General features: G+C 37.0%; 1 long non-coding RNA gene across 1 annotated transcript; it reads right to left on the bottom strand.

Moving 5' to 3' along the window:
- Positions 1-18,513: 18,513 nt before the first annotated feature.
- LOC108868155 lies at positions 18,514-21,499 on the bottom strand. Its single transcript, XR_007261009.1, has 3 exons — positions 21,227-21,499; positions 18,962-20,695; positions 18,514-18,886 (listed from the first exon to the last, which is right to left on the bottom strand). It is a non-coding gene; the product is annotated as an uncharacterized LOC108868155 (long non-coding RNA).
- Between the last annotated feature and the right edge of the window lie 2,667 nt (positions 21,500-24,166).

The following is a 24,166-nucleotide window of genomic DNA, read 5'->3' on the forward strand; positions in this document are numbered from 1 at the left end:
TACTGGTAGCCCATTGTGAGGTTAAGTGCACCCCCTCCCCCTTAGTGTAGATAATATTGTTTGTAGGAAATGTAGTTCGTCAATACCTTATCATTTTTATTGTTCACTTGAATTTTAATTTGGTATCTCTCTATGTGATTATGTTTTTTTTGTTGTTTCGTGATAGTGTTCAAACAGTGATATCTTTTGATGAAGCTTGTGTGTCTTGATATTTACGTTTGTGTTTCAAATGAACCGTTTTGAGGTGTCCATTATAACTTCATATGGTGTTTTAGTGAAGCATCTTAGTCTAACAAAAAACATTGTACATATCTCTCCCTTAGGCTTTTCCAAGAGGTTGAGAAATAAAAAAAAAATTAAAAAAAAATCCAAAATTTGGGCCCAAAACCTCTCCCCGAGGTGTATTCTAGGGGTTAGGTCCATCTTCAACCAATCCAGCTAGAGGACCAAAGGACCAGAGGGCCAAAAATAGACTGAAATGACACGAAAACCGTATCCAGCTGAGGGCTAGGCCAAATGGCTCGTGGGCCCCACCAGGCCAAAAAAGAGGAATCAGACCAACATGCTAGCCCCTTTGGGCCAGCCAGCTAGCCCCGAGCCAGCCCAAGCATTTGAATCCAACGACTACTTGCTAACATCAGCTAGCCGTTAAATTTGATTTTTTTTTTTTACAATTTTTTTAATTTAAAAACTCTATTTTTTTTTCCTATAACTATTTTTTTTTTCCTATAACTACCAAAGCCATTAAACAACATTAAATAACACTAAGTAACATTAAACAACTTTAAACAATATTAAGCAACATTAAATAACATAAAACTTAAACAACATTAAAAAAAAACATTTAACAACATAAAACAACATTAAGTAACATTAAACAACATAAAACTTAATTATTGACATTCCATCTCGAAAAATTATTGAGGTAGTTTAATTTAAGTAACCAGATTAATTCAATTAAATAATAAATTATGTTTGGCCCTATGGCCCTTTGGCCCCCTCGGTTGGAGATGATTTTTTGTTATAGGGCTATATATGGCCAATGGCCCTTTGGCCCCTCGGTTGGAGATGTAAGTGTAACATCTCACATCGCCCAGGGGAGTGGATCCTCTAAGCTTTATATGTACATTCCCACCTCCATTTAGCACGAGGTCTTTTGGGAGCTCATTGGCTTCCGAGTTCCACTCCGAAGCTAAGCGAGTAGCGCGCGAAAGCAATCCCATGATGGGTGACCCACCGAGAAGTTCTCGTGTGAGTTCCCAGAAACAAAACCATGAGGGCGTGGTCGGGGCCCAAAGCGGATAATATCATGCTACGGTGGAGTCGAGCCAGGAATGTGGTGGGGGCACAGGCCGGGATGTGACGATTTGGTATCAGAGCCAATCCCTGCCCAAAAGTGTGTCGACGAGGACGTCGGGCCCCTAAGGGTGGTGGATTGTAACATCCCACATCGCCCAAGGGAGTGGATCCTCTAAGCCTTATATGTACATTCCCACCTCCATTAATCACGAGGCCTTTTGGGAGCTCACTAGCTTCGGGTTCCAAAGGAACTCCGAAGTTAAGCAAGTAGCGTGGAAAGTTCTCGTGTGAGTTCCCAAAAACAAAACGGTGAGGGCGTGGTCGGGGCCCAAAGCGGACAATATCGTGCTACGGTGGAGTCGAGCCCGGGATGTGGTGGGGGCTTAGGCCGGGATGTGACAGTAAGAAATATGGTATGACACTGTTTATGAAAATATTAATTTCTTGGAGGGCTATAGGGCTAAAACGAGCTCTTTGACCCTTCTTCGGTTGGAAATGACCTTAGAAAAATAGGATTTTAGGTTTGGGGGGTGGGAATTTGTGATTGCTTCCCACTCCAGGTGGATAAGGTTGAAGTGGACCAAGGGCCCCATCTTTTCTCCTTCTGCACGTGAGACAAGCCCATACAGGCCCCGTGCCAAAGTTCTAAGCAGACAAATTGTCTGCGAGCAGGTGCACCCAACTCACAGCCCAGATTATATAGTCGTTACCATCCAATGGCTAGCGCATGCTTTAGGTTTTGATCCAGTGTAGCGCCTAGCTGCATTAGTTTAATCAATTTTAAATCCAATGGCTCAAATCTAGTTTAATCACTTTTAACGGTAAAAAAAAAAACCCAAATGGCTCAAATTTAAATTTAACAGCCAAAATAATATTATTAATTATCCTAATCAAATCCAAAACCAAAACTCAATAAATACCCATCCATTTGTACCAAATTTGAACTTTTTTTTACATCAAAATATTTGTAAAATAAAACAAGGTAGATTGCACAAAAATTATTCCAAAATTATTAGCCAAAAAAAATCAACGAAATATTAAAGTTTAGCAAATTATAAAGGTGGGGGTTGGAATTATAGGTCTCATACCATTGGAGGAAAAAATTGGCTAACCTCATACGTATAAGCGAATAGTTGAAAATATGAGACTAAATTTTGAAATTTTAAACGTGGGTTGGAGATAACCTTAATGCATGGAGCCCACATGCCATTTTGCTTACCAAGTGTCGATAATTTTGTATTATAAGCACAAGTCATCTAATGAGTTTTGTTTTTTCCTTTTTCTGGTTTTTTTTTTTTTTTTTTTTTTTTGGTCGAATTTTGTTCTTACCTACCGTTTCTCTTTTAGAAATTTGATGACGTTCATTTATCCTTTTGCAGTTAAAACTAGTCAATTTCTCTTTTTTAAGATGCTTTTTATTTTCATTCTTACTGCTTCAATTTCTGTTAACTTTTAATCTTTATCTCCATCTACATGTCCTTTTAATCTTGATAATGTTTCTGTTCTACTCATGTGGGTACCTACTTGTCATTCCATTTATGATTAACATATCTTCTTCATGTGAGCATCATAATCAAAACAGTTTATTCTCTTTACCATCATCTAAAGTTATACAAGTAAAAAACTTCGTACACTGTAGATTTGACAAAATTCCACCTATAAATGAACAAACACCGTTAGCCTAATTGGCGAAACCCCTAAAAGGGGTAGGGTGTCAACCAAAAGACCTCTGATGCCTAAGTCAGAAAAGTTGTAAAGAGAAGAATAGAATTTGAGAGAGTTCTAAGTGGTACGTGAAGATTACCGTTTTCTCTTAATGACTTGGATATTTATATGGAAAAACCCTAGTCGGCAGCTGAGAGGTGAGGTTGCAGACCATACCAGCAATCTTTAATGGTTCAGCACAATCTCTGCAATTTTGTTTGCTAGCAGTTTAAAAGTCATGTGCTAAGAACGCAGTTGCGTCGAACCCCCAATAGGAGATTCAAAAGAGTCGGTACCCTGCCACCATTTGACTGGATATGGCACGATGGCTGGATGTACTATGGGCGACTCGGAGGGCCCATAATTAGGGGTGGCCACTTGGAACCGAAAACCGAAACCGAAACATAAATCCAATCGAACAGCACTGAACGGTTTGGTTTTGCGGTTTTGAAACGTTTTTGGTTTCAAAACCGAACCGCAACAAAGAAAACAGTTTGATTTCGGTTTTGGGTTTTCAAAACCGCACCGAAATCGAAACCTCACCATATAATAAAATAAATAAATAAGTGTTATATTTTAAACTTTTAATCTAGTTTTGCACTTCGGCTCCTGAAGGCTGAAACACATCTTCATCTCCTTAACTCATCTTTTCCTTAACTCATCTTCTTGAAAATCATCTTCAATTCTACGACCTGGTGCAATTCTGGTGCAGATTTGGTGCAGTTTAGCTGAGTTTTGGTGCAGTTTTGCTACATTTTTTATGCTGCTTTGCTGCTGTTTTTTGCTGCATTTTTTTTGCAGTTTTGCCACTGTTTTTTGCTGCATTGTTGTTGCTGCAATTTTGCTGCATATTCATTAATTAATATATGAGGAAAATAAGACCGTCTTATGCATAAATAGGTGTATATTTTAAATTGTACATTTTTTTCTCAAAAACCAAACCGAAACCATTTGAAACCGCACCGAACCGAATCAAATGGTTTGGTTTCATTTCGGTTTTGGCTTCAAAACCGCACTGCAAAAAGTTTCAGTTTCGGTTGTGGTTTCACTCGAAACCTGCACCGCACCCACCCCTACCCATAATAATGTCATGGGCAGCCCGAGGAGCCCATGGCCCGTGCCATGTGTCACGCCTTGATCCGAGATACATCCGAAATCGACACGTGGCAATAGAACAATACAATAATTAAAAAATAAAAAATAAAAAACTAGATTCCGTACGTAAATATAATACAATCTAAATGAGGTGTCTCACACATTTATACAAAGTTTACAATATACAACGCCCGTAGACCCTTAAAATGAAGTACTAAAAAGGAAAATAAAATAAAGAACATTCACCTAGCCATTCTAGATGCTCAACCCCAACACAGTTACACTTGAAGTCCCTTGTATCGAATGATACTTGTCAACCGATGTCTATGCGGGGTGAATGACCTGCTGACAATCTTCGCTTGAAAGATGTCCATGCGACTATTTCATCGTAGTTGACAATCTTGGCCTTCTCGGTCTTGAAGTGTTGTATGTACTCCATGATAGACTTGTTAGGCTTCTTGACTAAAGATGTGATTAAATAGTTTGTTAATAACTCGATAAGATGAATACTACTTTGTAAAAACGATGGCAAGTTCCTCAAAACTGTCAAAAGCCTAGGGGGCCAAAGTATGGAAATCCTAAGTTTCTCCTAGCAAAGTCATGGCAAAGACTTCAGTACATCTAGGCTTCGTCGTAACTTTGCACATCAAGGCTTAATTAACACACCTCGACCCGAATATTTAGTGGCACCGAAGTCAAGGTGTGTTGGCCATCATCCAGAAGGGTGACGAAGCCATGATACGTATGAAGTCGTAACTAAACTTATCAACTATTAGAATTGACCGAAAATCCGGCTGAACTTCCCATAAAATATAGATAAGCTCAAATTAAAACACATGTAAATAACCATATTAATTTCAACACCTCCCCGAAAAGGCCACAACTAATAGGTCTGTGACCCTATAATAATTGAATGATAATAAGTTCAGAGAAAAATACAAGTTCTACTAATAATGCTGAATAGATAGCGTACCAAGTAAGAATGTGCCAGAGCTTTGGGTAGATGCTTCAACATTGAATATGCTTACTGCAACTGCTACTGATTCTGGTGATATATCACAAAATATCATACATTAGTCGTAACCAGTGTAACTGATAATATGATCACATCATTACTAAGTAGTCTCAAAGTAATAACAAGATGAGTATAATAGTATAATCATGTCATTATGAAGTAATACCGATGTAATGACAAGCTAAGTATATATCATACACTTGTAAATTAAATACTATGATTATACACTAGTCATGGCTACTGTAAGCTAATTTATACATTCATATACTCTAAGGTCTGATTCTAATTCATAAAATATATGTTTCCTATAAACATAATTAAAACCATATTTAGCTAAGCATGCTTAATATTTGATACTACCGACATATCGGAAATAAAGATCCACTCACTTCTTCAGCTTGCTTCCTAAGACTAATTCCAATTGACACACCCCAACCCGGAATGTCCACTTGGACTTCGAATCGAGTTATGCTGGCCGACACCCGAAGGGTGACGAAGCCATATGGTGTAGTGATGTGGAAAATGTGAATAAATTTAAACCTAAAAGTGCCTAAGTATAAGAGTGCATTGGTGACCAAGAATAAACCCATATCACACGTGATGTCAGAGCATAAGTAAAGTCCTAAGTATAAGAGTGCATTGGTGAGCAAGAATAAGCCCATATCACACGTGATAAGTAAAGTATGGTAGAGTGGATTCAGAATTATACCATTGGAGGTAGTCTCCAATACCATATTTGCCAAGAATCCTCGTCGATACAAAAGTTCAGCTGTTAAACCTGGAAGGACGAGAAATAAATGTGAGTGGGCCTAAAAATAAAGTTTTATAAAAACCTTTTTGAAAGCGTTATAACCCCTCGCTGTAAAACAAGTATAGTTTCCAAAATATACATACTATGTATAGTATGAAAATACCTACTGTAGCCTGCAAAATCACAAGATTGCCATATGTCGCAATATTGTGTAAATGAACATATAACAACCAATAACACATAATCTCGCTTAAGCAAACGTATCATATTGGGCACTCATCGACACATGCTGACACACAAGTTCATGCATAGGTATTCTGACATGAACAGGGTTAGGTGTAACAATAATGTACGCTTTAGTGCTACAATCAGGTGAAGATTGTCGCTATTCACGGTCACATACGAGTTAGAGTTGCCTATTGCAACATGTATGACAGGACTGGCACCTACTTGGATCCAAGGCAAGCGTACGGTGCGGATGTGAACATACATGTGAAAGACTGGCCCTGGCCCTAGGCGAGCACTGACACCGGTGCAGCAAACAATGAGCAAATAACATAAATCTAACCATGCCACAGTGATTCGATAATTCACATCAACACAAAAGAAATAAATAAAATATTAATCAAGGCCGTAATTAAAATCCCATAAATGTATGCATACCTGTGCATCCCGTAGGATGTAGCATAACATTGTAATTTCTATCAATGCGCTAAATCTTATAAACCTCACGCTAATCTAAGTGTATTGTAGAAAACTCTTTATGAAATGTATAAATGGAAACTAACAAGTACACACACACACACACACACACACACACACTATATAAAAGAAAAGACCCACTCAGAGATCACATCGTTGAGTTGAACTCGTTTGAACTAGAATAGCCAAAGCCAACGATAATAATCGCACCTAAGAATAATATTAGGACCCATTAGTAAAACTCCACTAAAACAATTAAATTTGGGAAAATGGAGTGCGAATTTGGAATTAGGGCGTCAAAATTCACTAAGGAGGGTCCCAGGAAAATTTTGTAAAAAGTCAACGCAAGGTCGACAGTCAACCCCAAAAAAAATCAACCGAGACATCACGGTGGTCAACTACGTTAAAACTTTAGAATTTCACTAAATGGATGCCAAAAATGGACTCAAGGCGTCGAAATTAGCCTAGAAGGGTTTCCGAGAAATTTCCAAAAGATCAACATAAGGAATATTCCAAGAATATTCTCAGCCCATTTGGAAATTAGGCTGGGTTGGAACCTTTGGGCCGGTTGGGTTAATGATTTGGGCTAAAGGTTTTGGGCCAGATCTGAGCTTAAGGCTTTTTTTTTTTTTTTTCTCTTCTTCTTTCCCAGTGGGTCATTGAATTTTGGAAAAGAATTCGGCCTGGAAACGTTTCCGGCTCCACTAGCTTTGAAACTCAACTAAAACTAGCAACCGAATATACCAAAATGAAGCTTAAAGAATGAGGAATTGAAATGTACCATTATAACACCCGGTCGTGGCCGGAGTAAGCTAGAAAACAGCTCCAAGCGGTTGAGCTCTTGCCGGAAAAATCAGGAAAAGTACACCCAAGGTGTTTCTGTGCCAAAACATTACCAAAGTCCATAAAATTACTTGGAAACCACACCACAACGCGATCCATAAATTTTTGGGGTGGTTTTCGAACTTACCATCGTCAGAGATGCCATGGACTCGCCGGAGTCTCGTCGGTGTTTATGTGCAACGAGCACATAGGAAGGAAGAGAGATAAGGGTTTGCGACAAAGGAAAAAGGGAAGTGCCGTGACGATGGTGGTGGAGAAGTTCGATGGGGTGGCGACCAAGGTGGTGTTTGGGTCTTGGTGCAGCCTTTGGAGAGGGAGGAAAGAGTTAGAGAGAATAATCGGGAGATGAGAAACAGCTGAGAGGGTTAGAAGGAAGAGTGAGGTGGCAATCATCCATTGGAAGAGTAAGATGATGGAGCTTTGAAATGCAAGAGAGAGAATAATAGATTTTGGGAGAGTGAGAGACACGAGGACAAAGAGTAAAATGACCCACGTGGTGGGTTCCAAGCACACAAATATCCAATAATAAAATAATAAAGTTAAATATCTAGAATAGCGAATTTACTAAAATGCTCTTCCGCTTTGTAGTTCAGTAAAATCTTCATCGTAGCTCCAAATTCGATTCCGTTTGTGCCCATATGTTCATAGAAATGAGTTCTACAAGGGTATGCTAAAAGAATGTTTCATACGTCTCCCAATACGCAGGTCAATGGAAGTCAACACCCTTGCCTCTAGGGGCATTTTCGTCAATTCATTCTTTTTAAATTCATAAAATCGTAAAATTAAGGACGGGTTGTCACAATCTACCCATCTTAAAAATAAATTTGGTCCCCGAAATTTGAAATAAGTTGCTATACATAAAATACTAAAAGATAGATAGAAAATACAATAAAGTGAAGTTAAAATAATTGTATTGAAATCAAAATTGAAAATAGAAAATTTTCACCTAAGCAAACATATCATCACTTACTCCGAAGGTATGTGTATAGTATCCTTAGGTCAAGCCAAAACAATAAATAAATAACTAAAAATGCTAATGTAAAAGGACCTACTTGTCCACTTGCTTAACGAACTCAATGTATAAGTTATTGGTATTACGGTTTGCAGCCCGCAATACCGACAACTCACTGTTGTCTCGATAAGCAAGCAACAAATTCTCGAGGGTTCAATATTACCATCTTGCCCCTCATTGGGAAATACATATACGTCGTCTGATCAAAGCCTCGATTATGCTCATGCACTACCCTCTTGGGCAACATCGTCAATAGCACATAATTTCACTACATCATAACCTTGTTCCTGTCAATCATATGTTAAGCATAAAATCTTTAGACAATGCCTCAAATGGTACCATACAAAAAAACCAAAAGTGTAACCGTCGTTACACACAACTCTAACAAAGATAAGTGTATACTACTATCATGCTAAAACTATAGAACGGATAACGTAACATGCCACAAGGATCCGGATGGTTCATTTTTGGTACCTGACAACAACTTTGCACCTATAGCCTTCAAGGAGACTTCCCAAGGCATAGAAGTGAACCACGTGTCACGGCAAGATGCAGTAGTGACAAACATGCTATATATTCGAACAATGCATTTCACAATAACATAATGAGCATATTCATATTGAATTTCTCTCGAATTTAGTGAAAAATTATGTCAAGAAGGCTAACATAACACTCGAGAATTTAAGGATCAAAACAAGTCCATCAAATCTAGGATACAAGGTAATTGGAGTGAATGCATCACATCTCGCTACTATGGTAGTTTCTAGAAGATTCAATCACCAATGGTAAAATTCGTTCAACAGAGTATTTGTTAGGTAATTGAAGAATTAATGATCACAACTAGATTTCAATGTTCAAATGATTCTTCTGAACAATCTACCTGCCTCAGAAATGATACAAAATGCAATAGGGTAGACACATACCCGTTAATTGGAATTCCTTCTGGCACAAGAAGTGAATATGGAATCATAATCAGAGTAGATGCTGATCGAAATGTCAGAACATCTAATAGTTTCAATAATGAGGAATTTTACCAAGTGGTCTAAACGTAGTCCCTCTGGACCAACGAAAGGTGAGTTGACTTGTCAAGGGGGTCAGTAATCTCCGAACAAAAGCTTATGGTGATATTTTCCTATCTCTATTCAGATACAGGAAGTGATTATAACCACTCGAACGATTTCTTGATGATTTATAAAAATTCAAATTGATGCTTGTGAACTCCAGCTGAAATTTGATAGGAAAGGCTAGAAATGTTCAAGGGTAGATATATCTTTTGTAGTGGTAAACAGTAACTACGTTTGCACAATCGAGATGATACACGATAGTGTAGTCGTAGGCATTGATTTGGTTCTTCCATCATCGCTATCAAAAATTTAGTTCCCTTCAAATGAAGATGCAATTGAGAGGTCTAAAGTTGATAAAAATTTTGGACATGTTTCTCCGCATAGAAGTGTCATCCGATTGTCGAATGAAGAGGATAACTATTAACTTTAGGTCATGTATATAATGGTTCATTTCGAACGGTTCTACACGTTGGGAAATATAAGCAATACTCTGCCATGCTACCTCTACACCGCCAAAACATCCAAAGAACACGTCATCATGGATTTCAAAATGATTGATGTCATCAAAAGGCGTAAAACAGAAGTGAGGTGAGACAACAGTTCGGTTGTCAGAAACTTTATTCATAATCAATATCACAACTAAACTACTTTATTCATAATCAATATCACAACTAAACTAACTTTCCTCGGTTGATATGTGACGAAAAACACTATAGTCGAAAAATCGTTAACAGTTTATCGATAAAATCGACAAGACCAAGAATATTGCATATTTCACAATACTTTGTGAGAATTTTAACTTTCTTCCATTACAACCTTTTGGGAAAAAGAAAGGAATATTGTCTACTGAGATCACGTCTCCCAAGAAGAGTACTAATTTAAACAAAACTAACATTTGAGAAATTTGGTAGAAAGCTGACTATCGGTGTTTAGAAATTTGACCTCCTTGCTGAAGTGGGCGAGAAAGTCGTCTGTAAGACTACAATGAATTCATCAAGCTATGGAAGAAAACTCAAGTTCCAAGGTTGGTTGGGTAGACCATCAATTCGAAGTATGGATATTAACGATTTTAATCGACTGAGTTGCTAAACTAGGTACGATCCTAAGGTTTAATATTTCATCTTCGCGGATAGGTTTGAGGTTCCCAAGATAAAGCGTTTAGTTGGGTAAATTCCTAACCGGTAAGCTTTTGTAAATAAGTTCTCTCAACAAAGTAGGAGTTGTTCGAGAGATACAAGGAAAATTGATGTAGTACAAGAAAGTGAATCAACGGTGTACTTTGCTTCACCATTTGGTGATAGCTTAGATACAATTTTGAGAAATGATGCTAGAGATATACATCCTTGAAACATACCATACTACTTCCTTTCACTACACCACGTGCTAATAGGTCTTCATAGCTTTCTCGATAGTTAATTCACTCTAACAGTAAGAAATTAACTCATATTTCGATTCTACTGTCTACCTGTGGAAGTGATCGAAAATGTGGCTAGTCAGAGAGGATATGTTTACCTGGATAGGTGATAAGGTTAAACAACTATGACTTTACTGATCTCCAACAAGACTTGCTCCTAAGTTTCCACGATTGTAATTTCTTCAGTTCAGGTTGTCACTGTGAATCAGTTAATCAATCTCATCGCTAATTAACACATTTATGATATTTTGATATTATTTGTTACCCTGAAATTGTAAGCTAGCGTTCTAGCATAAGGGTATCACTCCCAGATACTAGCACATGTGTCCGGTATACCGCCTGAATACTGGTTGACAGTTCCTGGATATCGGACAATATCGTCAATTAGTAGCGCCACAATAGACTGATTATAGATTGAAGCCCGCTCGGTTGGATGATGTCGGACAACTAGTAAAGAATTGGTCCTAAGAGGTAGTTTGGAAAAATACTTACTACTTCAAGGATTTCTACTAACCATAGGTAGAATAACTCATACATATGTGCTTATGCTCGTCGAAATGACGAGTACAGCACCACAAGAATTTCTGGAAACTAGTATTGGTAGGCATGTCCTAAGGCCGAAAAAGGAATTTACTAGTAATCTACTTTAGGACGGACTTAAACGAAAGTCGATCTTCCTCCTGAAGATTCGGAATGATCACTAGTGCGTTTCAAAATATTAGTGTTATTGGGGACCAAAAGTGGTTATCCCAGGATGTTCTTCCATCAAGTGCAACCATTTTCGCATCAGGTTGTCTCTTAAGATATTTATGAAATCTCGATGAAAGTAAACTTTGTAAGAATTCTAATAGGTGATATACTAACGAGTACTGCCAAAGAATCAAAGCTATTTCTGATTTCCTAACTTGGAATGGTTGGTAATGATGGTGTGAAAATAATGGTGGGATTGAGTGGTAAGTCTCTGGTGATACAAAACTATCGATACATTAGCTCTACTTTAGGGTCATCAACTTGTCTCTATTTGGGATTTTTCCTTGGCACTCAAAACTTAGAATCACCTAACATGTTGTTTGTAGTCGACGAGGTGGCAAGATTCAACACTTAGGTTCAAGGACCAAAAATGCTTACATCATGCCTGTGATGAACGCAATACTGCCCAAACTTATGCTCTGATACCAAACTGACACACCCTAACCCCGAATGTCCATTTGGACTCCGAATCGAGCTATGCTGGCTGACTCTCGGAGGGTGACAAAGCCATAAAGTGTAGTGATGTGGAAAATATGAATAAATTTAAACCTAAAAGTGCCAAAGTATAAGAGTGTGTTGGTGAGGAATGAACCCATATCACATGTAATGTCAGAGCATAAGTAAAGCATAGTAGAGTGGATTGAGAATTATACCATCGGAGGTAGCCTCCAATACCATATTTGCCAAAAATCCTCGTTGATACGAAAGTTCAGTTGTTAAACCTAGAGGGGCGAGAAAAAAGGTGAGTGGGCCTAAAAACAAAGTTTTATAAAACCTTTTTGAAAGCATTATAACCCTTCGCCATAAAATAAGTATAGTTTCCAAAATATACATACTACGTATAGTATGAAAATACCTACCATAGCCTGCAAAATCACAAGATTGACATATGTCACAATATTGCGTAAATGAACATATAACAACCAATAACACATAATCTTGCCTAAGCACACATATCATATTGGGTGCTCATCGACACATGCTGACACACGAGTTCATGTAGAGGTATTTTGACATAAATAAGATTGGGTGTAACAATAATATATGCTCTAGTGCTACAATCACGTGGAGATTCGCACTGTTAAAGAAATAAATAAAATATTAATCAAAGCCGTAATTAAAATACTATAAAGGTACGCATACCTGTGCATCCCATAGGATGTAGCATAACGTCGTAATTTCTATCAATGCACTAAATCTTATAATCCTCACGCTAATCTAAGTGTATTGTAGAAAACTATTTATGAAATGTATAAATGGAAACTAACAAGTATATATATGTATACTATATAAAAGAAAAGACCCACTCACAGATCACGTCATCGAGTCGAACTCATTTGAACTAGAATAGCCGAAGTCACGATAATAATCTCACCTAAGCATAATATTAGGACCCATTAGTAAAACTCTACTAAAACAATTAAAATGGGGAAAACGGAGTGCGAATTTGGAATCAGGGCGTCGAAATTTGCTAAGGAGGGTCCCTGTCAAATTTTGTAATAAGTCAACGAGAAGGTCGACGATCAACCCCAAAAAAAAAAATCAACCGAGACGCCCCGGTGATCAACTACGTTAAAACTTTAGAATTTCACTAAATGGATGCCAAAAATGGACTCAGGGCATCGAAAGTAGCCTAGAAGGGTTTCCACGAAATTTCCGAAAGATCAACATAAGAAATATTCTAAAGAATATTCCAAAGAATATTCTTAAAATATTCTCAGCCCATTTGGAAATTGAGCTAGGCTGGAACCTTTGGGCCGGTTGGGTTAATGATTTGGGCCAAAGGTTTTGGGTCGGATCTGGGCTTAAGGCCCTTTTTTTTATTTTTTTTTTCTAGAAAAGAATTCAGCAGGGAACGTTTCTGGCTCCACTAGCTTCGAAACTAAACCAAAACTAGCAACCTAATATACAAAAAATGAAGCTTAAAGGACGAGGAATCGAAATATACCATTACAACACCTGATCGTGGTCAGAGTAGGCCAGAAAATTGCTCGAAGTAGTCAAGCTCTCGCCAGAAAAATCTAGAAAAGTATACCCGAGGTGTTTCTGTGCCAAAATATTACCAAAAGTACATAAAATGACTTGGAAATCATACCACAACACGATCGATAAATTTTTGGGGTGGTTTTCGAACTTACCATCGTTTAAGATGTTGTGGACTCACTAGATTCTCGTCGGCATTTATGTGTAGCAAGCACAGAGAAAGGAAGAGAGATGAGGGTTTGCGACAAAGAAGAAAGGGAAGTGTTGTTACAATGGTGGTGGCTAGTGGTGGAGAAGTTCGCCGGGGTGGCAACCGAGGTGGTGCTCGGGTCTTGGCACAACCATTGTAGAGGGAGGATAGAGTTAGAGAGAAGAGTCGGGATAGGAGAGAAGGCTGAAAGGGTTAGAAGGAAAAGTGTGGTGGCAATCATCCAATGGAAGAGTGAGATGAGGAAGATTTGAATTGCAAGAGAGAGAGAATGAGAGATTTTGGGAGAGTGGGAGACACGGGGACCAAGGGTATTAGTGACCCACGTGGGTGGGTTCCAAGCACACATATATCCAATAAGAAAATAATAAAATAATAAAGTTGAATATCTAGAATAGCGAATTTACTAAAATGCTCTTTCGCTTTGTAGTTCCGTAAAATCTTCATCGTAGCTCCAAAGCCCGCGTGTCTGTAGAGATGAGTTCTACAAGGGTATGCTAAAAGAATGTTTCATACGTCTCCTAATACGTTGGTCAACAGAAGTCAACACCCTTGCCTCTAGGGGCATTTTCGTCAATTCACTCTTTTAAAATTCATAAAATCGTAAAATCTTAAAATTAGGAATGAGTTGTCACACCAATCATTGGAGTAAGTTATAAAATTTCCCTTCTATTGCCCCCCCTCAATTTCATTCCAACCCTTGTTCTAAAATTGGGTTAAGTGCTAGAACTCCAAAAAAACTAAAATACTAGCCAAGAAACCGGCCTAGGCTAAATATCCTGGCCCACTATGTGCGTAGACATGATGTGAAAAAAAGAAAGTGCACTAGTTAACGCGCTAAAAGCTTGTCAACGTGCCAAAAAGCAAGGAAAAGGGCACACTTTGAGGGGAAGTGGGACCCAACCTGATGGGGTTGTTGGCAGCCACCCATATGCAATCCCATCTGCTTTATTTCTATCAGATGGCATAGATTTCCATCTCTTTTAAATCTAACGAGTGAGATTCATTCTTTAATAATATGAGGCTAAAATTTTAGGCTAGAAGGGTTGGAACAGAAAAGTTGTTTCTAGGTTAAAACCTAAATTTTCTAGGTTAAAAATTTTAGGTTTTACTCGAAGGGTTGAAGATGGTCTAAGGAGTTTTATTCTTGTCAATCTAGTAAAAGTATGTATTTAGATCGAAGCACAATAATGTCTCATTTCGAAACATGAATGAAATATTTAATATTATTTAATCTTATGGTTGCATATAACTTTTGAGTTAGACTGCCTGCTTACCGTGTAAAGGGATCAAGCCACTCGTAGTTCATCTACAATAAGAGAAATTTAGCGTCTGCTTCATATTGTTTGGAATTATTATTGGTTTACCAATAGCAACCGCACATATACAAGGACACTTAAATCAAACAAAAAAACAGCTTTGTTCTTCGCAGCCAACTTTTATACTTCCTTAAAAATCTTTTCAATACATTCAGCACCTTTCTATTTCCTTGCATTTACCTTTATAGCTCTACTACTTTTCCTGTAGTATTGATTTCTTGTATTTCATTTCATTATAAAACCTCCCATTTGCTAATTTGTTTATCTTTATGTTCATGTTGTAAATTAACAAGCACTTAACTTCATTTAACAAGTATTTACTTAATTGTACTTTCAATCTTTTACTGTTTTCAGTTAACTTGCCTTACTTTCTATCTTTACTTTATCACGAGGATTGCAAACTGATTTAGACCAGTTTTGATCAGTTTGTGGTTGTATCTAGGCATTCCATATAGGGAAAGTATAAAGTCCTTGTCACCAAGGCATGGAAAAGAACTTAAGCATAGATTTAACCACTTTATGGACAGTCTCTTGGTAATGAAGCTCGATTTACTGGTGGCGCAAGCAAATGATTTAAATAATAATAATAATAATAATAATCAATTTGTCTATTGGTCTTAGCCAACAGTGGCACACCTGAACAACCAATCTCAGCACTTCAACCCTTAACAAATAAGCTAAGCCAGGTCCATTTTTCAGGCCCCACCCCCCCCCCCACAAAAAAAAAAAAAAAAAAAACCCCATTAATAGGTTGGCCCAAAGTCAAACCCAACTTCTAGGGCAGCCTAGAATAGACTGAGGGAGGAACCAGCCCATCTGACGTCAGCCATGAGCTGAGTCTTTTTTTGTGGCTGGCGCGTGGGCGTGCGTTGCTGACAACAATCAAGGGTGGGGCCCGTGATGCAGGCACACTAATGTGATGCGAGACTAGGGCCATGTGGCGCGGCGATGGCTGTTGGATTTCCAACAGTAAAAAAATTTTGAATTTCAAACCTAACGGCTAGTGACGTGGTAAAATATGGACCGTTCGATTCCCAGATCAACGGTCTATGTTTTTTTGGTCAAAAAACGTTTAGAGAAAATGTTAGAAATCTTAATGTTGGCCACGTGTCCAATTTTGGCTTGTTGGATTTCAATATTTTTGAAATCCAAGGGTCCAGATTAATTAACTTAACAAAAATTATTTAAAACTACAGAAAAAATAAAACGAATTTTTATTTTTATTTTTATAAATACCTAACCATCATCTTCCACCTTACACCACATTTCAATAGTTTCATCACTTTAAACCAAAGCTTTCTTTTTTGTCCATATAAATCCTACATCCATCTTTTTTGTCAATGTGAAAAGGAAAAACACTTCGCAACATGTCAAGAAGGGTGTAGGAAGGATGTGGACTGTTGTTTTGGTATCTTGCAAGCTCGTTGGACAATTGTCAGGAGTGCTGCCATGTTGTTTGATGTAGAGGCTCTTTGGTCCATCACGATGACTTGTATCATTCTCCACAATATGATTGTGGAAGAAGAGTATGATTATGATGTCATCGATGATTATGAGCCGGACATAATCAACAATTCCAGAACACGTATATAGTGTGCTCATGACTGCATACCCGTGCAACAAGAGCCATTGAAAAGGGATGAACGTTACAATCAATTGGTCATTGAATGGTACACTTCAATGCAATGACCATACTTGCACTTAAGCCGTCAAAGTGACTTGATTGAGCACTTGTGGTGATTGACACAAGGTGAAGAAACTTAAAAGGAGCTTGTGGTCGAAGAATAAAGTTCTTAGTTTATTTGGTATGTTTTTTTAAGTTGCATTTGATCAAAGAATAAAATTTCAGATAATGACACATGGCGTGATAAGATTGGTTAAAAATCTTATTCGAAATTAAAACTAAAAATATTTTATTATTTTATAAAAAAAAATTAATAATATTTTAATACGAATTGACTAGACTCTTGCCCAACTTATTTTTTAGGGATGGAGATGCACTTAGCCAATTACTGTTCATTGCAGTCAATTACTATTTATTTAGATGGTTTAAATAGACTTTGGGCCAGCTTATTTTTTTAAGGGTGGACTTGCTCTTAAGATAGCCTAAAGGCCTACTGATAACTTCCCAAAGGCGTCCTTAAACTGGCACAGAGTTCCCAACACTAGTAGGGGGAGTTATCTGCGGATAGCCATCTAACACATGATATACGATTCAACTTAATGCATACGCATATTAATTCTTTCAATATAGGATTGCTTGTAAAGGAAAGTAGCATTTCTTGGCATCACTAATCCTGTGCAATACAAAAAGAAGCTGCCTATAAAGGTGACAGAAGAAACCAGAATTACTTGGTGCTCATGGAAACAAATCTAAACAGTATTTGAGTACGAAGTTATGAAATTTGACGTTCTTTTAGAAGTGAAAAAGAGTATCGCTGCTATGTAGGAACTGACAAACAATGAAATGAGGAACTGACAAACAATGAAGTGACAAACAATGAAAGGTGGTCTTAGTTTCACCTTTTTCTCTTCTTATATTTGAAATGGGTTCAAAGAAAATGGGAAAATACCACTAAGCTTGCTTGTTGCTTCGTATCTGGACATCCAATGCAGCAGAAAATCCAAGCAGGTACAACATAGGATAATTAAGGAGAAAACAATTTGTTCTTAAGATCTGAACGATTTGTTATTTCTGGGAGGTTTTAAGGGTTGGTGAATGTGGTGTGTTGGTGTTTACGTGCAATTTGGTTACACATGTGGTGTTGTTAGAAAAGTTAAATTTTAAATTATTTGAATGGACTGTGGATAAAAAATTGGGTTTAACATAGATTAGTAGTGATGTTTAAATGAAAAAAATACTCTAAATTAAATGAAAGGGTAACTCAATATAAATCTAATTTTGTGAGCTATTATTAGGAATAGTCCACTTTTTAAAAATAGGTAAAGTGACTATTATTTTTTTTGTTAAGTTTGTGATAAGACTGAAAATTTTAAAAGATTATAATAGGAAGCTTTATGGCTGGTTTGATATAGATGTGCTTTGAAAAAAACAATTGTTTTTGCTGTGCTATGAGAATAAGCAACTATGAAATAAAACAGTAGGGTCACAGAGTGTTTGGTAAACTTTTTTGTGAAAGTGCTTTTGGAAAAAAAAAACAATATTATAGTGTTTGGTAAACTTTTATGTAAAACAGCTGTAACTATGTGAAATGACCAAAAATAGTATAATATTGGATGTGTCATTAATTTCATTTTCTTAACAAATAAAGGTGAATTAATAAATATACTTTATTTTTAAAAGAAAAATATTTATAAACTTTATCTTAAATATTAATTAGTATGACAAATTACTTCAATTGAAATATTTTAGACTAAATAGCTAGGATTCATTAATACAATATTGTTAATGTACTTGAAAGTAGTCTAATTAGATGCATTCATCAAACTTGCCGCTATTCTATTTCTTAATGCTTCTATTTCATTTGATCCTTCAACTTGATAATTTTGGTATTCGTCATCAGCATCATCACTACTATCGCTCTCTTCACAATAGTCCCTGAGGTCATCAAAATGACGATCACATTCAGAATACCTCCGTATGTAGTTATGAAGGTGCCCAAACATGTTCACCAGTAGCAACTATATTCGAGAACATCCTATCTAACTTGTCCTCCATCTTAGGACTAATGCCATTTTTTTGCAATTTTCCATATTCTTTGTTTATCTACAAGTAAGAAAGAATATGATTAATACATACTGCATGATATCATAATACATATTAAAAGATAAATACACAAACCTGAAGTTTATTATTCCACCACTCCTCAGAGGCATCAAAGGTACCATTGCTCGAATTCCACCCTAGGCCAGTTTCTTTACCAACTCACTCTTTCCACAACTTCCACTCATTTTTAAGTGCATCCCACTTATTTTTCAGTTTCATAATCATGCCCTGTCTCTGCCTTAAAGTTAGCTCTAATATTTGCATATCCTTCTTTGTTAAAGTGAGTGCTTAGAGGATTTCCGGCCTCAACCTCCTTGATGCAAATATCACAAAATATAGATATATTGTAGGCATTCCATGTAGCTGAAGGATTTGATGAAGATGCCCCCTTCTTTGCCTTCGATACCAACTACTGATTTGCATACACACACACACACACACACACACACACACACACACACACACACACACACACACATATATATATATATATATATTAAAACAAGAACAAATGACAGCAATTCACAGAACCATCAAACAGCAGGAGCTTGGATTGTTTATAAGGGCCATGGCTAACTTAATAAGACAAAATGTTCATTTAATAAGAAATAAAGCAGGGCATGGCATTGTTATGTATCCACACACACAAATATATATGTGACATTGTTTTATTTGAGGCATAAACGTTGTTGATCTATCCCTGAGGAAATGACACACAAGCTTAAATGATGCCCATTAAGGGAATGACACACAAGCTAAACATCAGTACAAATGCACAAAACTCTACAGGGACTCATTAGTTCAGTTAGACTCCAGACCATAGGATACAGGGATGTAAGCTACTGTTTTATAAGCAAAAGATCGAAAATGTACAATAAGGCATCAAAAGGGCCTCAGCCAAGCATCTACTAGAACATTCTTGAAACCAGAAGATCCAGAATCCACATTGGACTTTTGAAATTGGCCAAAGTGAGAGTAAGAAATCAGTCCTTGCAAGAGTGATGAAACAAGACAGTACCCACCAACTTGCATGTAGAGAGAATTATACTGGTCAATGTGAAGCCTACCAACCCAGAAATAGGCTATCCACAGCCACTTATATGCTCTATTTTCCTTTTTGGATAGTTAAGCAACCTTCTAATCTCTACAGAAGCCAACTTAAAAATTCAAATATATCAACCCGCACTTAAGCCCAATAAAAGTAGAAGCATAAAATTCCAGAAGCAGAATTATAATGCAGCAACTTTGAAGCCTTGTGGTCATGCAAATCAACATCACCACCAGAATCAAGCTGGCACGAGTCATCTTAATCACGCAGACCCACAACCTTACCTTCCCCTCTGCCCAATCTGCTGTGCAGCTCTTAGAAACTTATGCCCTATGATATGACAGACGATAGGCCTTATAAATCTAAGGAACCTACCTTATTTCATTAGGGTCATTGACTAAATCAATGAACAAATTGTAGGTAGCTCTGCAGCTTATTCTAAACAATTCGACATTACAAGAACAACCATTACGTTTTAACGTCCTCTGATTTCCACTAAAATAGCAATTGTCATGTCATTTGCAGTTGCAGTTGTTATTTAAGAACCCACCATTCATGTTAATTAATCTAAAAATCCACTCTAACTAATTGCCAATATCCAATACATGACATATAATATGACAGATAATAAGAAAATCAAACAAACAATAACCATCCAAAACACCATTGAAGAAAAACACAAAGCAAGAACTCACCAGTAAAGCAGGATGTGATTCAAAATCTTCCAATTTCCAAACTTTCCCAGTAAGGGGCTCCGGAATCTAAAACCAATTCCCAAACAATCAAAATAAAGAACAAATCTTGAACATAATTCAAAACAAAGTTTAAAAAGAACAAGTATATATGTGGTGCCTCAAAATTGGGAGCTCGGAACCCCAGAGGGACCCCTTTAAATGTATCCTAAACTGCTCCTACATGGTATTCACTCGAGAATCAAATTAATTTCTTTTACTGAGATTGCTAATAGAACCAACTAATTCACCAAAATTGATATATAATCACTTTACAGTATCATTAATTTTAAACTGTGCAATTAATACATTCATCATTTCTTGCATATACTTCCAACATATACCAGACACTCTGACCAACTGAATAGTTCACGGAAGATTATAGACTCGGTTCGAGCGGCTCGAACGACAAGCTTCGTTGCGGGCAGAGAAGTAATCAATTTTTCTTACTTCTCTCTCAATTTTTCTTTCCCCCACAAACCCTAATTTTTTCACTCTGCCATCCCTAAATTTAAAAATCCAAACAAATAAATAACGAAATTTTAGACAAGAGAAGCTTACCAGAGGAAGGACGTCGAGCCGGAGAACGTGACCTGGAGAACGAGAGAGATCGCTGGGAGGAAGGAAGAAGTTTCAGTTTGGCGGCTGCTGGGAGTGAATGAGTGAAGACGAGAGGGAGAGAACTGAGATGCCAGAACAAGGAAGAGAAGTGAGACGCGAGGAGTGGGGTGAGGTAGGATCGCCATTTGAAAATTTTCATTAAAGGTTACTGTTTACCCGTGTTGCTGTGATAAAAAGCTGCTTTTTGAAAGCAGGAAATAGCTGCTTTCCATTTTCAGCTGTTTCTCACATCAACTTTGGAAATAAGCTGAGTTACCAAACAAATATTAAGCTCAACATTTTTTCATCTAACTTTTAAAAAAATCTAAGCAGTACCAAACAGGGCTTAATGAAAAGGCCTTGAGCTATTATAATATTCTAAATCACAAAAATTAAATCCCTTCAACCATGCTGCAATCAATTTATTACTTAATTTTTTCCGAGTCTTTTTTATTTAATATACTTATATAATAGATTTCTCTCAATAATCTACCTATTTCACATCTGTACGGTTTTTAGCGACCTATATTAAAGATATTTTTTTTTTCTTGTAATCTACCTTTTAGAATTAGTTGTATTTGTGGAGCAAAATTATTTCCAAAAGTTTTAGAGATAACACGTGACTTTTTTGTCCCGAAGAAGACAAGAATGCCCACAAATTTTCCCAAGCACTCCCCAGCGTGCCCTTATTAAATGGGTAGAGCTTGCAAATATTTTCCCACGCATAGTTTAATATCCATGGAGGCTTGAGCAATAGACTATGACACCACTAAGCTCCCCTGCTCGTGGAAAGGAAAAAAAATCAAAGACATTAATGATAGGATTAATTGCCAAATCATATCTTCAATACTCTCCTAAGTGAACTCTCAATCAAGTAATGAATCTTTACCACAATCAATCAAGGATACTACCATCATTATCCTAGGATGTTATCTGATAATTAATATCTTTGGGATTATTCTTTCCTCATGACTCGCCTTAACCAATAGGAAGCCGCCGTGTGCAGGAAAAAACCCTCTTCCCCCACCTCATGTGCACGTGAGGCTTTGGCCTTGAATGAAGGTGTTTATTTATTTTAGGTACAATTTTGTCCAAGACCTCTTACCGCATAATTTTGTTACCACAGTATTTAATTCTATCTTAAATATGCTTCTTGGAAAATTTTGTAGTCTTCTTATGATATAGGTACGTTGCAATTGAACTCAATTAAAAAAACATATTAACGATCTGAATCTAGCTGGCTTTTAAATAAATTAAAGAAGGATCAAGATACTAAAAAAGAAAAAAAAACAATGACTGCGCAAAGAGGAAAATGACGTTCAAAAATCAGTTTTCTTTATATATGTTAAGAAGTTTGATCCCAACATTCTTATTCTATACAAAGAGATTTTGCTGTTTTAATTATCATATTCTAGTAAAAATTGAGTGCGAATATGCTCACCACTTTAACAAAGCGGTGAGCATCATCTCATTATAAAGACTAAAGGCTGAACACATGTTCCCTAAGTTAATTATGGTTGTCACTTAGTACTACGGTCTAATGATATTCTTCTTTATTTATAAATAAGATGTCTTAAATTTGATTTTTGCCAAAGGCGAATTCGAACCAAATTATTGCGGCTAGTCCATTGTGAGGTTTAGCTCCCTCCTCCATCTCTTAATGTAGATAATATCAAGAGGTTTTAGTTTAAATATCAATTTTCATAAAAATTTGAGCTACAATACTCTATTTGACAAACTCCAACCTAATAACTAGCAAGCTAAGGGGGTGGTAATGTGTTGGTCGACCCTAAGCCGACATTGTAACCCCACCATAGAATGACATCACAACACCAATTTAATGACAAAAGCCATAGTAAAGAATAAACGATGTGAATGAATTTGAACAAAAAAAAACGTTATTTATTAAATTCAATTATCAACTATCCTGCAAATCCTAAACAATATCCCCACTTGGGGACATGAGTCAAGAGATGCAATCACATTATTATCGCATCATTCTATAGCAGATAGTAGTTCATACAACAGTTTATACAAAATAGTGCAGTGCTATGCATAGTCAAAAGTACGATCATGCAATTTATTACAAGTAGATAAAAAGTACAGTAAAGGGATCATCGTCCAAATCCGTAGGTGACTGCCTCACCGCCAAGCCCACTCGTCACTCCCAAGAGTCTCCTTGTTCTCGCTCTGTTCCGAGGGGTCGACAAATTAAAGTGTGAGTGGATCAAGTTTATCTAATCAAAATAATTTGAACATACTAACCCTCGTTTTGAAATCAGTAAAAAGTTACATAATAGTAATACTACTATAATGGTAATAAAGTTCTCATCATATTGCTCATCATATCAAAGAAAGTAAACCTATCAAACACACCAAGTAAATCAATTTATAGAGAAAACAGGTGAGATGACATATACCTGATCGATGATTAGCGTCTACGTATTTAGCCTCTACTAGAAATATATGTGTCTGCAATACCTACGACCGTAGCTAGCTATATGATATGTATGATAACAATGTGTGGAAAATAAATCACCATGGCCTTAAGATATCATTTAAGATCTAACTAGATTCAAGTCTCATCAAAGACTAACTGATAATATTAATATCAACATATACATAGTTTTGCATGCGCCGTTGCAAAACAAAAGTTGTCACATGATTCAGAACACCAAAAAACCCAAGGATATGTCATGGGTCTTGCATGCGCCGTTGTGCTCTAGTCACGTGCGCCCAGGGTGGTGCCACGCACCATCTAGTGTCACTGCAATGCACTGTTGCCAGCAAATGTGCCGCCATACTCGTCTCTACGGTTCGGCGAGTAGGCGTCGCATGCGTCGTCGTTGGGACACACGCCGGTTGTCGAAAAATGTTTAAAGGGTTAACGGTTATGTACCC

Source organism: the organism of the source record quoted next, unplaced genomic scaffold (genome assembly GCF_019419815.1).
Source record: "Pyrus x bretschneideri cultivar Hongxiangsu unplaced genomic scaffold, Pyrus_bretschneideri_v1 Contig35, whole genome shotgun sequence".
NCBI classification, from domain to species: Eukaryota; Viridiplantae; Streptophyta; class Magnoliopsida; order Rosales; family Rosaceae; genus Pyrus; species Pyrus x bretschneideri.